The following is an 18,548-nucleotide window of genomic DNA, read 5'->3' as shown; positions in this document are numbered from 1 at the left end:
GGGCTTTTGGCTCGTGTTATGCGTGAGTGTTCACTAAAGTATTTTGGACTAAGTTTCTGCGTCCTGCGCCTGATTCCTGCACCACACCCACCTACAGCACCCGCTGACAATATCAGGGAGGCACCTGACGACAAATGTGATGTTTAAGGAGGCTCTCTGCGGAACCACACCTGTATCTCTGAATCAAAGACATACCTGTCATACCTATGCCTTGTGGTGACGAGAGGGAGGGTGACTTGACGAAAATAACAAGAACAAACAAGGACACTGCCTTACCTACAATCTTAATAATAATACAATATTTTTTATGGATACCCAAGGATGCTGAACATTTAATGCTACAGTCGGCGATTTGGAAAACAACAAAATAACCGCCCGTCACTCAAATGTATAAACAATGCTATGTAAACAAGGACTGACAATCCATGAGATCTAAATGATAGTTTTAATTCTTAAGGGTCTAAGCTGTACAATAGCCCATAGCAGGGGCGCAACTTTGGTTTTAGAAGTGGGGGGTATGGGGACCTCCCATTTTTGGGGGGCATCTAAAGCTCATTTCCTGCATTTCTACACAATCTAATATGACCCATGGTCCTTCTAGCTGTCTTTATTTAGAACAAAAACAAGTATGCAAAAATGCCCACAGTCATCAAGCTAGGTAAGAGATAATTATTAAATATGTTTAAGTGATTGATAAGACTGAACTAGATTAATGATAATTAAATAATCAATATTGTGTTGCACCTTTAACCAATAGCGTAACAAATTAACAACTCTTACAAATAAGTACAAAGACTTAACTTTTGATTGTCTTTATTAAGACATCCTCCATATCAAATTTCAGCCAGCCCGAGCTGCCTGCACGCCCGACCCCCACCAGTCTAGTCAATAACTCAACTCTCTCCCCAACAACTTCCTTCCCAATATGTTGTTTTTATATCTCAAGGGAAAGGTATGGAAAACAAACGTTTAATTAAAACACACATACACCTACACATGAACACACAGAAACAGTATTTCCTCCACATAATTAATATAATAGGCATAATAGTACTGTTGAGCTCTTTTTACTTGCACGCAATATAGCTGGGTCGCCCCATCCTATCCCTAGGGGTCCACGGCCCTGCAGCGCCCCAACCCAACACACCACACTCAGCTTTAGGATCTTAGTGAAACATTAATTATTGGTTTCAGGTGTGTTAGGCCAAGGCCAGAGTGACAACCAACAGTACGGCAGACCCCCAGGGACCAGACTGAGCAGCCCAGCAGCTAGTGATTGCCTTAATAGGTATCTCCTCTGACATGGGCATGTTTTCAATACAGACTCCTTTTGTCGTACAGTATTCCATATAAGGCATCCAGACCTTAACAACAATGAATTTGCACAGCATACCCTTAATCTTGTAATAAATCAAACATGTAGTAGGAAATTACACAGAACATGAAAGGAGGATGGGAGGAAACATAATGTCACGATCGTCTACCAGAGAGGAGGACCAAGGCGCAGCGTTGAATGCGAACATTTTATTATATCAAGATGATCACACGATCAAAACAACAAAAGAACGTGACGTCCCTGGTTACATAAACCAACCAACACGGAACAAAAACCACAAACACAAAGTGAAAAGACAGACAGTTAAATATGGCTCCCAATCAGAGACAACCAGCACCTCGTTGCCTCTATTGGGAGTCACTCAGGCCAACATAGAAATACAAACATAGAATTACACTGGCTCAACTCAGTGTCCGAGCGGTGCTAATAGTTTATAACCATCCAACAAATAAAACCAGAGAGACATTTTAACAAAGAACATAAGAAATAACAACAGTGATGGATTTGGTAGAAGACATAACACTAACAGTGACTATATGAGAGGGCCTGTCTATGCACTCTGAGAAAAAAAGGTGTCCTCTTTAGTTCAAAGTAGAACCCCTTTTGGTTCCAGGTAGAACCCTTTTGAGAATTATTCTGCCTGGAACCAAAAAGGATTCCCCTATGGGGACAGTTGAAGAACCCTTTTGGAAATCATTTTTTCTGAGTGTGGAGGTGTGTCTTACGTTTAGAATGGAATATGTGGATGGATTCTGAATCTCTGAAAGGTGGTTGGGAGAGAGGGATTTCCTAAATTGTGGACAGTAGCTGTACACAACCTACCATGGAGCGTAGCTTGTTGGTGTGAGAAATATTGATGCATGGCCAGCATCTGAGGAGTGTTGACTCTAGAGTACCAGTGGGAATATATGACTGTAATAGCTCATAAAAGTACAATGTTTGCCAGACCAAATTATGCTTTGAAGGTTTACAAGATACATGTGAAGATGGTAGTAATAGACAGCCAGTGTAGACAGCCAGTGTAGACAGCCAGTGTAGGCAGCTAGTGTAGGCAGCCAGTGTAGACAGCCAGTGTAGACAGCCAGTGTAGGCAGCCAGTGTATGCAGCCAGTGTAGACAGCCAGTGTAGACAGCCAGTGTAGACAGCCAGTGTAGCATAGGGGCAGTATAAAGGCACTACCAGGGTTTGGTATACGCTGATCTGGTGATGGTATTACCAATTACTATTATCAATATCAATTATATGTAACGATCCCTGCAGTCTGAGTCGGTTCCTGTCTGTGTACTAGTTTTTCTGCTCGGGATCTCCTGTTTCCCGAGGGTTCTGGAACGCTCCCTGCCTGGTTGCCGGGCAACGTTGCTAGGCGGGAGATCTCCCGATTAACCGCACCTGCATCTCATCAGCAATCTGCACACCTGGTCCTGATCATCACCCCTTCTTAAGCCCTGACCTGACATCCATTCCCTGCCGGATGGTTAGCCATGAACAGTATGTTTATCAGCGGATCAGTCTTGAGCTTAGAGCATTAGTTTTGTTGTTTTGCACCTTGTTTGCTTGTTGTATGCTTACCTCCGTTTTGTTCTACCTGCAGTCACTCGTCCGAACCTTCACCCAACCTCTGCCTGATGGTCGGGCGGCTGCCGAGCCATCATTGGACCAACTACTGCACCCTCAACCACTCATCCACGCCGCCCGCTCTGTTCCCTGGATTATTCAGCATCACTCGTGGATCAGTTAAATAAACACTCACCTTTGTTTCCACTTACCTTGTCCTGGTCTGCTTCTGGGTTCTGGCTTAGTAAACCGTGACAGAACGATCCGGCCAGTAATGAACCCAGCGGACCTGGACTCTGTTCGCCATGCCATTACCCATCAGGAGAAGATGTTGGGCCATCATAGCACGGTACTACAGGAGATCGCGTTGTCAGTTCGAACCTTTCTACCGGTCTGACGGAGGTCCAGAACCAGCGCAAGTTTCCGGTGGAGGATCCACTACCGTTTCACCCATCTCGCCTGCCGCTTCTGGAGCTGTGTCCTTCCGTGAGCCCAAGGTTCCGACGCCGGATAAATAATGAGGGGAGCTGGGAAGATGCCGTTCCTTCCTTATGCAGTGTGGGTTAGTGTTCGATCTACAGCCCTACTCTTATGCCACAGACAAGGCTAGGATAGCCTTTGTGATTGAGTTGCTGCGTGGTCGAGCGCTGGAGTGGGCTTCAGCCGTTTGGGAACGACAGGATCCCTGCATGGCTTCATACCAGGGGTTCACGGCCGAGATGAGGAAGCTCTTCGACCATTCCGTCCGAGGGAGGGACGCAGCTAGGCGCCTGTTTTCGCTTCGCCAAGGAACTCGCAGCGTGGCCGACTTCGTGATCAAGTTCAAGACGTTGGCTGTGGAGAGTGGGTGGAATGAGGAGTCTCTGCAAGCGGCCTTTTACCAGGGTCTGTCGGAGCAGCTCAAGGATGAGTTGATCTCCTATCCGGAGCCTAGTGACCTGGACAGCTTGGTAGCCTTGTCTATTCGGGTGGATAATCGAGTCCGAGAGCAAAGGAGGGAGAAGCAATGGGTCCCGTCCAACCGATCAGCTTCTCAGGTTCCAGTCGGGTCGGGGATTGGACCAGAATACGTCGATCATCGTCCACCACACAGGATTAGTGGAGAGGTCCTGTCTCCCGATTCTGAACCCATGCAAGTGGGGCGGCACGGGTTAACCAAGGAGGAGCGCCAACACAGACGTAGGACTAACTGTTGCCTCTACTGTGGTGGTTCGGGACATTACCTCGCCACTTGTTCCCGGCGGTCGTCCAAACTGCGCGGCTCGCTAAAGTTGGGAGGACTTTTAGCGAGCCAGTTTCGACCTCTCAATACCTCTGTCAGACCCCGTTTCCCGGCTACCCTTATGAACAGGAATCAGAGCTTAGCGATTAACGCTTTTATCGGATTCAGGTGCCGATGGAAGCTTTCTTGATGCCGAAGTTGGTGGAACAGCTGGGGCTTTCCAAGGAGCAATTGCCGGAAGCCATTGAAGCTACCACTCTGGACGGCAGTAGTCTGGCACGTATCACGATGAGGACTGAACCGGGTTAAGATGCTGTTGTCGGGAATCATTCTGAGATGATTTCATTCTTCATTCTGCCGTCTTCCCATGTTCCTCTGGTCCTTGGATACCCCTGGCTGAAGGAACACAATCCCACGTTCGATTGGGTGACGGGCAAGGTAACGAGTTGGAGCCTTGATTGTCATGCTAACTGTTCTCAAGACTGCCTGTCCCCATTCGGTTCCCAGTCAGGTGATTGAGGCTAAACCCCCCAGATTTGTCCCTGGTTCCCGAGACATATCACGATTTGGGGGAAGTGTTCAGTAAGCAGAAGGCTCTGTCACTCCCTCCCCACCGACCATATGATTGTGCCATCAACCTGTTCCCTGGAGCTGTCTGCCCCAAGGGAAGGTTATACAGTATCTCCCGACCTGAACGTGAGGCTTTGGAGACCTACATCAAGGAGTCCCTAGCTGCTGGTCTCGTTCGTCCTCGTCATCACCCCCTGGGCAGGATTCTTCTTTGTGGGTAAGAAGGATGGCTCTCTTCGACCGTGTATTGATTATCGGGGGTTGAATGACATCACGGTCAAGAACAAGTATCCCCTGCCCTGATGAGTTCTGCCTTCGACTCCTTACAGGGTGCTACGGTGTTCACCAAGCTAGACCCTACGCAATCGTATCACATGGTCCGGATCAGAGAGGGGGACGAGTGGTTGACGGGTTTCAATACACCGATGGGTCACTTCGAGTATCAGGTGATGCCGTTTTGGACTGACCAATGCCCCAGCGGTATTCCAGAGTATGGTGAACGACGTCTGAGAGATATGATCGGTCTCTTTGTGTTTGTTTACCTGGATGACATTCTGATCTTCTCGAAGGAACCTTCCGACCACGTCCAGCATGTCCGGCAGGTTCTGCAGCGATTGTTGGAGAATCGCCTGTTCGTGAAGGCCGAGAAGTCCGAGTTTCACGCCCACACGACATCCTTTCTCGGGTACATCATCTCCAGGGGAGAGATTAGGATGGACCAGGAGAAGGTTAGAGCGGTTCTGGAATGGGCCCAGCCCGCACGAGATTGCAGCTCCAGAGATTTTTTGGGGTTTGCGAATTTCTACCGCAGATTCATCCGGGATTACAGCCGTGTGGCCGCTCCGTTAACTGCCTTGACTTCCAGTATCAGGACCTTCAAGTGGAATCGGAGGCGGATCGAAGCGTTTCTGGATTTGAAGAGGCGATTCACCAACGCACCGATTCTCTCTCAACCGACACGGCCCGTCAGTTCGTCGTTGAAGTGGACGCGTCTGATGTGGGAGTTGGCGCCATCCTGTCGCAGCGATGCTCCACGGACAGTAAACTCCCATCCCTGCGCCTACTACTCGTCGCCTTTCGCCTGCGGAGAGGAACTACGATGTGGGTAACCGGGAGCTTCTCGCGGTGAAACTTGCCTTGGAGGAGTGGCGCCACTGGTTGGAGGCGGAGCAACCGTTTATTGTCTGGACTGACCACAAGAATCTTGCTTACGTGCAATCGGCTAGACGTCTCAACTCCCGTCAGGCCAGGTGGGCGTTGTTTTTCGGACGATTCAATTTTTCCCTGACGTTCCGACCTGGATCTAAGAACGGCAAGGCGGACGCCTTGTCCCGGATGTTCTCCAAGATGGAAGAGAGTGGGTCCAAGACCGAGACAATTCTCCCCGAACTGCGTCGTGGGAGCAGTTATGTGGAAGATTGAGGAGGAGGTGATGGCGGCCCTTCGACGCAGCCCGGTCCCGTAACGGTCCACCCGGTCGGTTGTTTGTGCCTGAGTCGGTTCGTCCTGCTGTCCTCAAATGGTCCCACGCCAGCAAGATGGCTTGTCACCCTGGCGTGGCTCGGACGATGGCGTTTCTTCGCAGACGTTTTTGGTGGCCTGCCATGGCCGAGGATACTCGGGGTTTTGTTGCTGCCTGTCCAGTGTGTGCGCAGAATAAGAGTACCAATCGCCCAGCTCTGGACTACTTCACCCCCTTCCTATTCCCCGCGACCATGGTCGCATCTGGCCCTGGACTTTGTCACTGGGTTGCCCTCTTCTGAGGGGAACACGGTCGTTCTGACTATCGTGGACAGATTCAGCAAGTTCGCCCACTTTGTGCCAATTGCCAAGCTTCCCCCTCTGCCTCGGAGACGTCCGAGATCCTGGTTAGGAGGTTTTCAGGGTCCACGGTTTGCCCAGTGATATCGCTTTCCGACCGTGGCCCCTCAGTTTACCTCTGCTGTCTGGAAGTCCCTTCTGTTTGGCCATTGGAGCTACCGTCAGTCTCACATCTGGTTTTCACCCCCAATCCAATGGTCAGGCGGAGAGAGCCAACCAGAAGATGGAATCCACTCAGCTGCCTTGTCCCCTCCAACCCCACCTCCTGGGTCTCTCAGTTGCCTTGGGTTGAGTATGCCCACAATACTCTCCCTACATCTGCCACTGGGATGTCTCCCTTCCAGTGCCTGTATGGCTACCAACCTCCCTTGTTCCTTTCTCAGGAGAAGGAGCTCTCAGTGCCCTCTGTTCAGGCCCATATTCGTCGTTGCCACCGGACCTGGCATCGGGCCAGAAAGGCACTCCATAGAGTTTCGGACCGGTATCAGCTCCAGGCGAATCGTCGCCGGATCCCCGCTCCCACCTATACCATCGGAGATAGGGTCTGGTTGGCCACACGGGATCTTCCCCTTTACGGACTGAGTCTAGGAAGTTGTCACCGAGTTCATTGGTCCGTTTGTGGTGGAGAAGGTGATCAATCCGGTTGCGGTTCGACTCAAACTACCGAGAACGCTCAGAGTCCATCCCACCTTTCATGTCTCCTGCCTCAAGCCTGTTCTCCTCAGTCCTCTGTTGCCTCCTCCGCCTCCTCCTCCTCCTCCTCGGATGATCGGAGGTGGTCCTGCCTACACGGTGCGACGCATCATGGATTCCAGACGGCGGGGCCGGGGTTTCCAGTATCTCGTGGACTGGGAGGGGTATGGTCCTGAAGAGAGAGTTGGATTCCGCGCGACAGATCCTAGATGCTGACCTCATTCGTGACTTCTACCGCCTCCATCCTGGCGCTCCGGGAGTCCGCCCGGTGGCGTTTGGGCCGGAGGGGGGGTACTGTAACGATCCCCTGCAGTCTGAGTCGGTTCCTGTCTGTGTACTAGTTTTTCTGCTCGGGATCTCCTGTTTCCCGAGGGTTCTGGAACGCTCCCTGCCTGGTTGCCGGGCAACGCTACTGGGCGGAGATCTCCGATTAACCGCACCTGCATCTCATCAGCAATCTGCACACCTGGTCCTGATCATCACCCTTCTTAAGCCCTGACCTGACATCCATTCCCTGCCGGATCGTTAGCCATGAACAGTATGTTTATCAGCGGATCAGTCTTAGAGCTTAGAGCATTAGTTTTGTTGTTTTGCACCTTGTTTGCTTGTTGTATGCTTACCTCCGTTTTGTTCTACCTGCAGTCACTCGTCCGGAACCTTCACCCAACCTCTGCCTGATGGTCGGCGGCTGCCGAGCCATCATTGGACCAACTACTGCACCCTCAACCACTCATCCACGCCGCCCGCTCTGTTCCCTGGATTATTCAGCATCACTCGTGGATCAGTTAAATAAACACTCACCTTTGTTTCCACTTACCTTGTCCTGGTCTGCTTCTGGGTTCTGGCTTAGTAAACCGTGACATTATATTAGTATTCATAGGTCTATATCATTAGTAAACAGAGAATATATAAATGAAAATATATATATATATATATTTATATATATATATATATATATATATATATATATATATATATATTTATAAAAATAATAAACATGGGCTTTTCTTACAGCCAAACAGAGGTAAATGTACAAATGTTCAGTGTTAAATATTCTCCACAACCAAAACTGATCGCCACAAAATCAAGTGGTCAAATCTACAGAATGCCTCTAAGTAAAATGGTTTTGTTGTCGTATTTATGATTTCATGAGTGTCGCCATATGTAATGTGGGGGAGTTTTAATGAATTGAACTTTGGTGCTGCTGCTTTTAATTCAGAATCATACCTCAGACAGCCATCTTATTATTTGAGGATTTGATCTGATAAAAACAAACAGAAATAGCTTTCCTGGTGTCCCAAATTATTGCCCATCTCGCTTCTGTGGCGGTGGAAAGAACGATGGACAGATCACCTAAACAAACATTGAAAGATTGAGTTGACAGCAGAAACATGAAGGATTTTTTTTTGCTTTGTCAATTAAAAACAGCACCCTACATGTCTATGCTATCAACTCAAATAGCTATTTGATTTTGAATTTTGGTGTAACTTTAGGTATAATTTTTGTAATGATAATTATTTGATGAAATTTAGAATTTGGCCTTTAATACTATAGCCCATAGAAACGCATTGAATAAGGAGTAAGGTTTTGAAGTGTAAGAAAGCTCAGGATTAATTTTACACATATTTAACCCCTTATTGTTGTTGGCACAAAACTACAGTACCTCCATACTTCCATTCATTTGTATGGGTTACATTCAGACAAGTCACGTGACACTCGTGTTCGTGAGAGTCTCCCCTTTCCACATATTAGTTTGTAGCCCAAACGGTTCGGACGGTACAGACAGAAGTTGGCACTTCAGCGTTACCAACTTCAGACGAGTCCCATGGCGCTTGTGGGGGGTCGTAGACCAAAACGGAGAACACCATGTTGTTTGTGAAAGTCCCATCTTTCCATAGAGTGGTCATATTAGATCAAAACGCTACAGACATTTTTGTGCGAACACCGATTTTCGGGATGTCTCCTGGTCTGACCAACATTTTTTTAACCAAGTATTGGCCAAAGTTTTGTCATGAAAATTTTAACAGATGGCAGACAATTGAAATATTGATGTGTTTATTTAAGGGTGAATACATTGTCCATATATGCAGATAATTATTTATTGTTTTACTTTATTTAAACCTACAAAGTTGTTTGTTCATCATCCTCCTGATTGACTAGAATATATTCAGGGCCGGCTATAGCCTTTGGTGGCCCTAAGTGAGATTTGTTTGGTGGGGCCATCCACCAAGCGGGCAAAAACATTTAATGGCCTCTCTCTTGATGCCTGAGAGAAAAATGTAAGATATAATGTTAATTTCCTGCAATTCTACACTTGCCATGGGGCTGAGAGAAAATATTGCTATTTTATAAGACCTTTCTTGCAAATCTACTGATTTTGCCATGGGGTAGAGATACATTTTTGCAGTTTTAAAGCACGTTTTCTGCAGTTCTACTAATCTTGCCATGGTGCAGAAAGAACATTTGGCCATTTTATATAATAATATGCCACTTAGCAGACGCTTTTATCCAAAGCGACTTACAGTCATGCGTGCATACATTTTTGTGTATGGGTGGTCCCGGGGATCGAACCCACTACCCTGGCGTTACAAGTGCCGTGCTCTACCAGCTGAGCTACAGAGGACCAAAGGTCTGTAGAGACATTTTTGTAGTTTTAAAGCACGTTTTCTGCAGTTCTTTACATTTTGGCATGGGGCGGAGACAACGATTGTATAAAAGATTTAATGCAGATTTGAGCATATATTCTTTTTTAGTAATCTGGTATTTGACGTTTATTACAATACAGAAACATACAGATTAAGTTGAAACCATGATCAATCGTAATGTGCAACATGAGTTTTTGGGGCAGCCATGTAATAATCAGCATTTGGTCCAAGTAGATTTTGTGAAGGCATTGTTATTGTTGGGAGTGAATCAGTTGTTTCAGTTATTCAGGTGTGTTCGGAGAGATGCATTTGTGACAGGGAGCTCACAAGGTTTTGATTTATTTTGATTTATTAGGATCCCCATTAGCCGACGCCAATGGCGACATCTAGTCTTACTGGGATCCGACAAATAATGAAAAAAACTTTACAATTGACATACATTTAAAAACATTAACATGCAGTGTGTGTGCATCTATCAGTTACACATACACGTCAGTACATACATACAACAAGTAGGTCACATGGGGGATAGGCGTTATGCCGTGAGGTGTTACTTGATTTGTTTTTTGAAACCATGTTTGCTGTTCACTTGCACTATATAAAATGGAAGGGAGTTCCATGAACTCATGGCTCTGTATAATACTGTATGTTTCCTTGAGTTTGTTCTGGACCTGGGGACTGTGAAAGACCCCTGGTGGCATGTCTGGTGGGGTAAGTGTGTGTCAGTGCTGTGTATAAGTTGACTATGCAAACAATTTGAAATTTTCAGCACATTAATGTTTCTTCTAAAAAGAAGAAGTGACTCAGTCAGTCTTTCCTCAACTCTAAGCCAAGAGAGACTGGCATGCATACTATAAATAATAGCCCTCTGATTACAATGAAGAGCAAGACGTGCCACCCTGTTCTGGGCCAGCTGCAGCTTAACTAGGTATTTCTTTGCAGCACTTGACCATATGACTGGACAATAATCAAGATAAGATAAAACTAGAGCCTGCAGGACTTGCTTTGTAGAGTGTGGTGTGTGGTGTCAAAAAAGCAGAGCATCTCTTTATTACGGACAGACCTCTCCCCATCTCTACAACCATTGAATCTATATGTTATGACCATGACAGTTTACAATCTAAGGTAACACCAAGTAATTTAGTCTCCTCAACTTGTTCAACAGCCAATCCATTTATTACCAGATTCAGCTGAGGTCTAGAACTTAGGGAATGATTTGTACCAAATACAATTGCTCTTAGTTTTAGAGATGTTGGTGGGGCAACACAATGCCCATTTATGTGGCAATCATATTTTTATAAATACTTCTGGCGAGTTGTGTTCATAATTTCAGCTCTTGATTAGTTGTGAAGGATTGCAGAAGGATTTGATTGTACCAAAACTATTTGTGGGGAGATTGTGTGAGTATAGAGTGCAGTATGTTCTGAATTTCACAAATCATAGGATGGAGTTTCATTCTGAACTTATAGAGTGGATGTCAAGTCACCAAGTTCTCTTTCAACATGTCAGTCATCTTTGTCGTCAATGTCGTATGCTGTACCAATTATGGTTTCTCCAAAACCAAAATCGTATCCCAAAAACATTATACTCTTATTATTAATATTTTGATTTAGCGATATACGCCCACACCATTCTGTTGTTGGGCTATGCCCACACCATTCCAACACAAAAAATGTGCCTTTTAATATACTTATCATTTTTGGGAAGGTAAACTATTTCACTCATAAGTAATTATAGGTCATATTTCATAGAAATCTGGAAACACTGGACAGATACTTTAAGATGCACTGCAGAGAGAGTATTCAGATGTTAACAGACCTCTACAGCATCCCATGGGAGAGCATACTTCACACTATTGAGGAGTACACTCTGACAATTAATAAGAAAGTGATCATTTTATACAGTTCATGAATTAAAAAAACCCTGTGTGTCATCATTGGGTGTGTGCTCACATATGCATACGTCTGGGTGTCAGTGGAAAAAGAACCTTGGTTTTAGAATTGCCTTGGGATATCTAACTGACAAAAATACAATTATTGATCACAGTCATGTATAAAACATTACATTATGCATTACAATCAATTATAATTGATACATAAAGTGCATCCAGGGATGTATAGTGTATATCCATGTCCTGCTGGATTGGATTTCAGCATTAATTGGAGAGAGGTTACTTTATTTTCAGTTGAGGGGAGGAGAGGACACACCTGAGCACACCCTTTTCTACAAGGTGACTCAAAACCAAAGTTTCATCATAATGATGTCATCAAGGCTGTTCTTTAAACTATAAAAGCTGTAGCAATTCAGGATCTTAGGAGAAGTTTGGAAGGACACCGTTGGAAGAATATACTTACTCAGGTGTAGCATCACAATTGAAGAGCAGTGTTGAACTGCCAGCACTTTTTAGGAGTGAACTGAAAAACCTACATCCAAAACCTCCATTTTTTGGGGTAAGTGTGTTTTTAATTTATCGTGTAACAAATTATATTTTGAAGATTTGTTTAATGAAACAATAGTTTAACCAGAGATTAATACCAAGACAAAGCACTCATGGATGACTTCGTTTGAAAAGTGAAAATCATAGATCCTCCAAAAATAGTGAAGGGCAGTTACTATAGTAATCTCCTATATTTAATTTGTCATTGTCATTCTGTTTGTCATTATTTGTCTTTTACTTTATGTATGATATTGTCCTATATAATGACTTCACCCTTACTCTGTGATTATAGAATAATAAGAAAACTATTTGAAGATGAATGCAACAATTATCACAGTCCTTCTTCTGATAATAGGTAAGTTGATCCACTAGTCTTTAGATTGTAAATCATTTGAAATTGCAAAAATATATTCTAAAATTGATGCTTTAATTTACAACAGCATCAGGGAATTCCCAAAGCACAACAACCAATGCCCCCACAACAACCACAGCTGTTGCCATGACAACCACAGCTGAACCAAATACAACCACAGCTGCTGCCACAACAACCACAGCTGCTCTAACTACAACCACAGTAGCCGCCACCACAACTACAGCTGCAGCCACAACAACCACAGTTGTGCCAACTACAACCACATCTGCTGCCACCACAACTACAGCTGCCGTAACTACCACCGTTTCTTCCACAACAACCACAGCTGCTGCCACGTCAACCACAGCTGCTGTAACGTCAACTACAGCTGCTGCCATGCCACCAACAGCTGCTGCCACAATAACCACAGCTTCTCCAACTACAACCACAGCTGCTCTAACTACAACAAAAGCTGCAGCCCACGTCAATCACAGCTGCTCCAACTACAACCACAGCAGCCTCCACGACAACCACAGCTGCTCCAACTACAACCACAGCTGCAACCACAAACCCAACAGCTTCTGCCACGACAACAACAGATGCTCCAACTACAACCACAGCAGCATCCACCACCACAACTACAGCTGCTGCCCCCACAACCACAGCTGCTCCAACAACAACCACAGCTGCTGCTACGACAACCACAGCTGCTCCAACTCCAACTACAGCTGCTCCTAAAAAAGCCACAGCTGCCAGCACAACATCCATTGTTGCTGCAGCAACAACCACAGCTGCTGCCTCCAGTGGAATATGCTTCAAGACAAGTCTTCTCACAATCTGCCTGGCTGTGATGTCATATCTGCTTCACTCATACTGGTAGACTAATCATCATCTTGATAGCATACCTCAGCATACACAAACAAAATAATTTTCACATTTTTTTTATAAACCAGGTGATTCGAGCCCTGAATGCTGGTTGGCTGAAAGCCATAGTATATCACACCGTTAACCATGGGTATGACAAAAAACTGCCTTTTACTGGTCTAATTGCATTGGTAATCAGTTTATAAAAGCAATAAGACACCTCAGGGTTTGTGGTATACGGCCAATATACCATGGCTAAGAGCTGTATCCAGGCACTCTGTGTGCCTAAGAACCATATATTGGCCATATACCACACCTCCTTGGGCCTTATTGCTCATGAAAATAATATTTTCTGCTGCTATGCTGTCCCCTTAACCCTTAAGTAATCATCCTTCTAGTCACAGTAATAACTTATTTATTTATTTTATTTTGTATTCATTATAACTCAACATTGTATTTAGTGCTATTATGCACCTCACATTAATTCAGTATTAAACAAAAATTATTTGAATACTTTTAATAATTTTTTGAAATTATTTAGGGATTATGTATTTATTTTCTGTATTGGATTTACAATGTATTTGATGTATTAAAAAATTTACTGTATGCCAATTGAAGTGACATTATTATAACACATGATTCAGATCACTAGCAGACTTAGCTGTATGACATGAAATGTGGAATATTATTTTTATTCAGAGCCCTTTACTTTTTCCACATTTTCTTACGTTACAGCCTTATTCTAAAATTGTTTATTTTTTACATTTCCTCATCAATCTACACACAATACCCAATAATGGAAAAGAGAAAACAAGTATTTATTTTGCAAATGTATTAAAAATAAAAAACTGAAATACCTTATTTACATAAGTATTCAGACCCATTGCTGTGAGACTCGAAATTGAGCTCAGGTGCATCTTGATTCCATTGATCATCCTTGAGATGTTTCTACAACTTGATTGGAGTCCACCTGTGGTAAATTCAATTGATTGGACATGATTTGGAAAGGAACACACCTGTCTATATAAGGCCCCACAGTTGACAGTGCATGTCAGAGCAAAAGCCATGAGATCGAAGGAAATGTCCGTAGAGCTCTGAGACAAAATTGTGTCGAGGCACAGATCTGGGGAAGGGTACCAACAAATTTCTGTAGCATTGAAGGTCCCCAAGAACACAGTGGCCTCCATCATTCTTAAATGGAAGAAGTTTGGAACCACCAAGACTCTCCCTAGAGTTGGCTGCCCGGACAAACTGAGAAATCAGGGGAGAAGGGCCTTGGTCTGGGAGGTGACCAAGAACCCAATGGTCACTCTGACAGAGCTCCAGAGTTCCTCTGTGGAGATGGATAACCTTCCAGAAGGACAGCCATCTCTGCAGCACTCTACCAAATCAGGCCTTTATGGTAGATTGGCCAGACGGAAGCCACTCCTCAGTAAAAGGCACATGACAGCCCGCTTGGAGTTTGCCAAGAGGCACCTAAAGGACTTAGACCATGATAAACAAGATTCTCTGGTATGATGAAACAAGATTGAACTCTTTGGCCTGAATACAAGCGTCACGTCTGGAGGAAACCTGGCCCCGTCCCTAGGGTGAAGCATGGTGGTGGCAGCATTTACATTTTAGCAGACGCTCTTATCCAGAGCGACTTACAGTTAGTGAGTACATACATTATTTTATTTTTCATACTGGCACCCCATGGGAATTGAACCCACAACCCTGGCGTTGCAAACGCCATGCTCTACCAACTGAGCTACATCTCTGCCGGCCATTCCCCTCCCCTACCCTGGACAACGCTGGGCCAATTGTGCACCGCCCCATGGGTCTCCTGGTCGCAGCCGGCCACGACATAGCCTGGATTCAAACCAGGATCTCTAGTGACACAGCTAGTACTGCGATGCAGTGCCTTAGACCACTGCGCCACTCGGGAGACATCATGCTATGGGGATGTTTTTCAGCGGCAGGGACTGGGAGACTAGTCAGGATCAAGGGAAAGATGAACGGAGCAAAGTACAGAGAGATCCTTGATGAAAACCTGCTCCAGAGCGCTCAGGACCTCAGACCGGGGCGAAGGTTCACCTTCCAAAACTAAAACGACCGTAAGCATACAGCCAAGACAACACAGGAGTGGCTACGGGACAAGTCTCTGAATATCCTTAGTGGCCCAGCCAGAGCCCAGACTTGAACACGATCGAGCATCTCTGGAGAGACCTGGAAATAGCTGTTCAGCAACGCTCCCCATCCAACCTGACAGAGCTTGAGATGATCTGCAGAGAAGAATTGGAGAAACTCCCCAAATACAGGTGTGCCAAGCTCATAGTGTCATACCCAAGAAGACTTGAGGCTGTAATTGCTGCCAAAGGTGCTTCAACAAAGTACTGAGTAAAGTGTCTGATTTTAGATTTTTAATACATTTGCAACTTTTCTAAAAAACAATTTTTGCTTCGTCATTATGGGGTATTGTGTGGAGATTCATGAGGGGAAAAAATCTATTTAGTCAATTTTAGAATAAGGCGGTAACTTATTTTTTTTTTTGAAAAGGTCAGGGGGTCTGAATACTTTCCGAATGCACTGTATATACAGAAAAATATGTAAACGCAACATGCATTAATTTCAAAGATTTTACTGAGTTACAGTTCATATAAGGAAATCATAAATTTAAATAATTTCATTAGGGCCTATTCTATGGATTTTACATGACTGGAAATACAGATATGCATCTGTTGTTCACAGATACCTTTAAAAAAAGTAGGGCCGTGGATCAGAAAACCACTCAGTATCTGGTGTGACCACTATTTGCCTCATGCAGCGTGGGATATTGGCGGGAACTGGAACATGGCTGTTGTACACGTCGATCCAGAGCATCCCAAACATGCGTCACATGTCTGGTGAGTATGCAGGCCATGGAAGAACTGGGACATGTTCAGCTTCCAGGAATTGTGTACAGATCCTTCCGACATGGGGCTGTGCATAATCATGCTGAAACATGAGGTGATGGTGGAGGATGAATGGCACAACAATGGGCCTCAGGATCTCGTCAAAGTATCTGTGCATTCACTCTGTTCATAATGTGGACATAAGCAAACCGCTCACCCACACAACGCCATACACGTGGTCTGCGGTTGTGAGGCCGTTTGGACTTACTGACAAATTCTGTAAAATGACATTTGAGGCAGCTTATGGTAGAGAAATGAACATTAAATTATCTGGCAACAGCTCTGGTGGACATTCCTGCAATTGCACACTCCCTCAAAACTTGACATCTGTGGCATTGTGTTGAGTGACAAAACTGCACATTTTAGAGTGGCCATTTATTGTCTCCAGCACAAGGTGCACCTGTGTAATGATCATGCTGTTTAATCAGCTTGTTGATATGCCACACCTGTTAGGTGGATGGATTATCTTGGCAATGGAGAAACGCTCACTTACAGGAATGTAAATACATTTCAGCACAACACTTGAGAGAAATAAGCTTTTTATGCATATAGAACATTTCTGGGATATTTTATTTCAGCTCATGAAACATGTCGACCAACACTTTAATTGTTGTGTTTATATTTTTGTTCAGTGCCTTTAGAAAGTATTCATACCCCTTGACTTGACAGCCTGAACTCAAAATTGATTATATATATTTTTTTCTCTCACCCATCTACACACAATACCCCATAATGACAAAGTGAAAACATGTCTTTTAGAAATGTTTGCCAATGTTCAGAAAATGCATACATAAATATCTAATTTACATAAGTATTCACACCCTGAGTCAATACTTTGTAAAATCACCTTTAGCAGCGATTACGGCTGCGAGTCCTTCTGGGTAAGCCTCTAAAAGCTTTCCACACCTGGATTGTGCAACATTTGTCCATTATTATTCAAAATTCTTCAACCTCTGTGAAATTGGTTGTTGATCATTGCTAGACAACAATTTGCAGGTCTTGAAATAGATTTTCAAGTAGATTTAAGTCAAAACTGTAACTCGATCACTCAGGAACTTTCACTGTGTTCTTGGTAAGTAGAATTTGGCCTTGTGTTTTAGGTTATTGTGCTGCTGAAAGGTAAATCAATCTCCCAGTGTCTGGTGGAAATTCGACTTAACCAGGTTTTCCTCTAGGATTTTGCCTTTGCTTAGCTCCATTCCATTATTTTTTTATCCTGAAAAACTCTCCAGTCCTTAACGATTACAAGCATATCCATAACATGATGTAGCCGCCATTATGCTTTAAAATATGGAGAGTGGTACTCAGTAATGTGTTGTATGGGATTTGCCGCAAACATAACACTTTGAATTCAGGACAAAAAGTGAATTGCTTTGCCACATGTTTTGCAATATTACTTTAGTTCCTTGATGCAAACAGGATGCATGTTTTGGAATATTTTTATTCTGTACAGGCATCCTTCTTTTCACTCTGTCAGTTAGGTTAGTATTGTGGAGTAACTACCATGTTGTTGATTGATCCTCAGTACTCTTCAATCACAGCAATTCAACTCTGTACCTGTTTTAAAGTCACCATTGGCCTCATTGTGAAATCCCTGAGCGGTTTCCTTCCTCTCCGGCAACTGAGGTAGGAAGGTTATTTGTTAAGCAAATTTTTACACCTGAACTTATTTGGGCTTGCCATAACAAAGGGGTTGAATACTTATTGACTCAAGACATTTCTGCTTTTCATTTTGTATTAATTTGTAAACATTTCATAAAACATCATTCCACTTTGACGTTATGGGGTATTCTGTGTAGGCCAGTGACAAAACAAATCTTAATTTAATCCATTTTAAATTCAGGCTGTAACACATCAAAATGTGGAAAAACTCAAGGGGTGTGAATACTTTCTGAATCTGTATATTCAGTATAATGTAATTTACAAGCAGTTCATGCAAGCAGTACACAACGGGAGAAACATCAAATGAAAGAGAAAAAAACACGGAATAAATAAAGTAAAAAATCTAAAAGACAAATCAAAACAGATGGTGTTGCAGTTCTTGTGTATTCTGTGGTGAATACATTTACATTTTAGTCATTTAGCAGACGCTCTTATCCAGAGCGACTTACATGAGAAAT

This window comes from Coregonus clupeaformis, unplaced genomic scaffold, assembly GCF_020615455.1.
Source record: "Coregonus clupeaformis isolate EN_2021a unplaced genomic scaffold, ASM2061545v1 scaf0579, whole genome shotgun sequence".
Taxonomy (NCBI): Eukaryota; Metazoa; Chordata; class Actinopteri; order Salmoniformes; family Salmonidae; genus Coregonus; species Coregonus clupeaformis.
Note: the sequence above shows the minus strand (reverse complement) of the source record.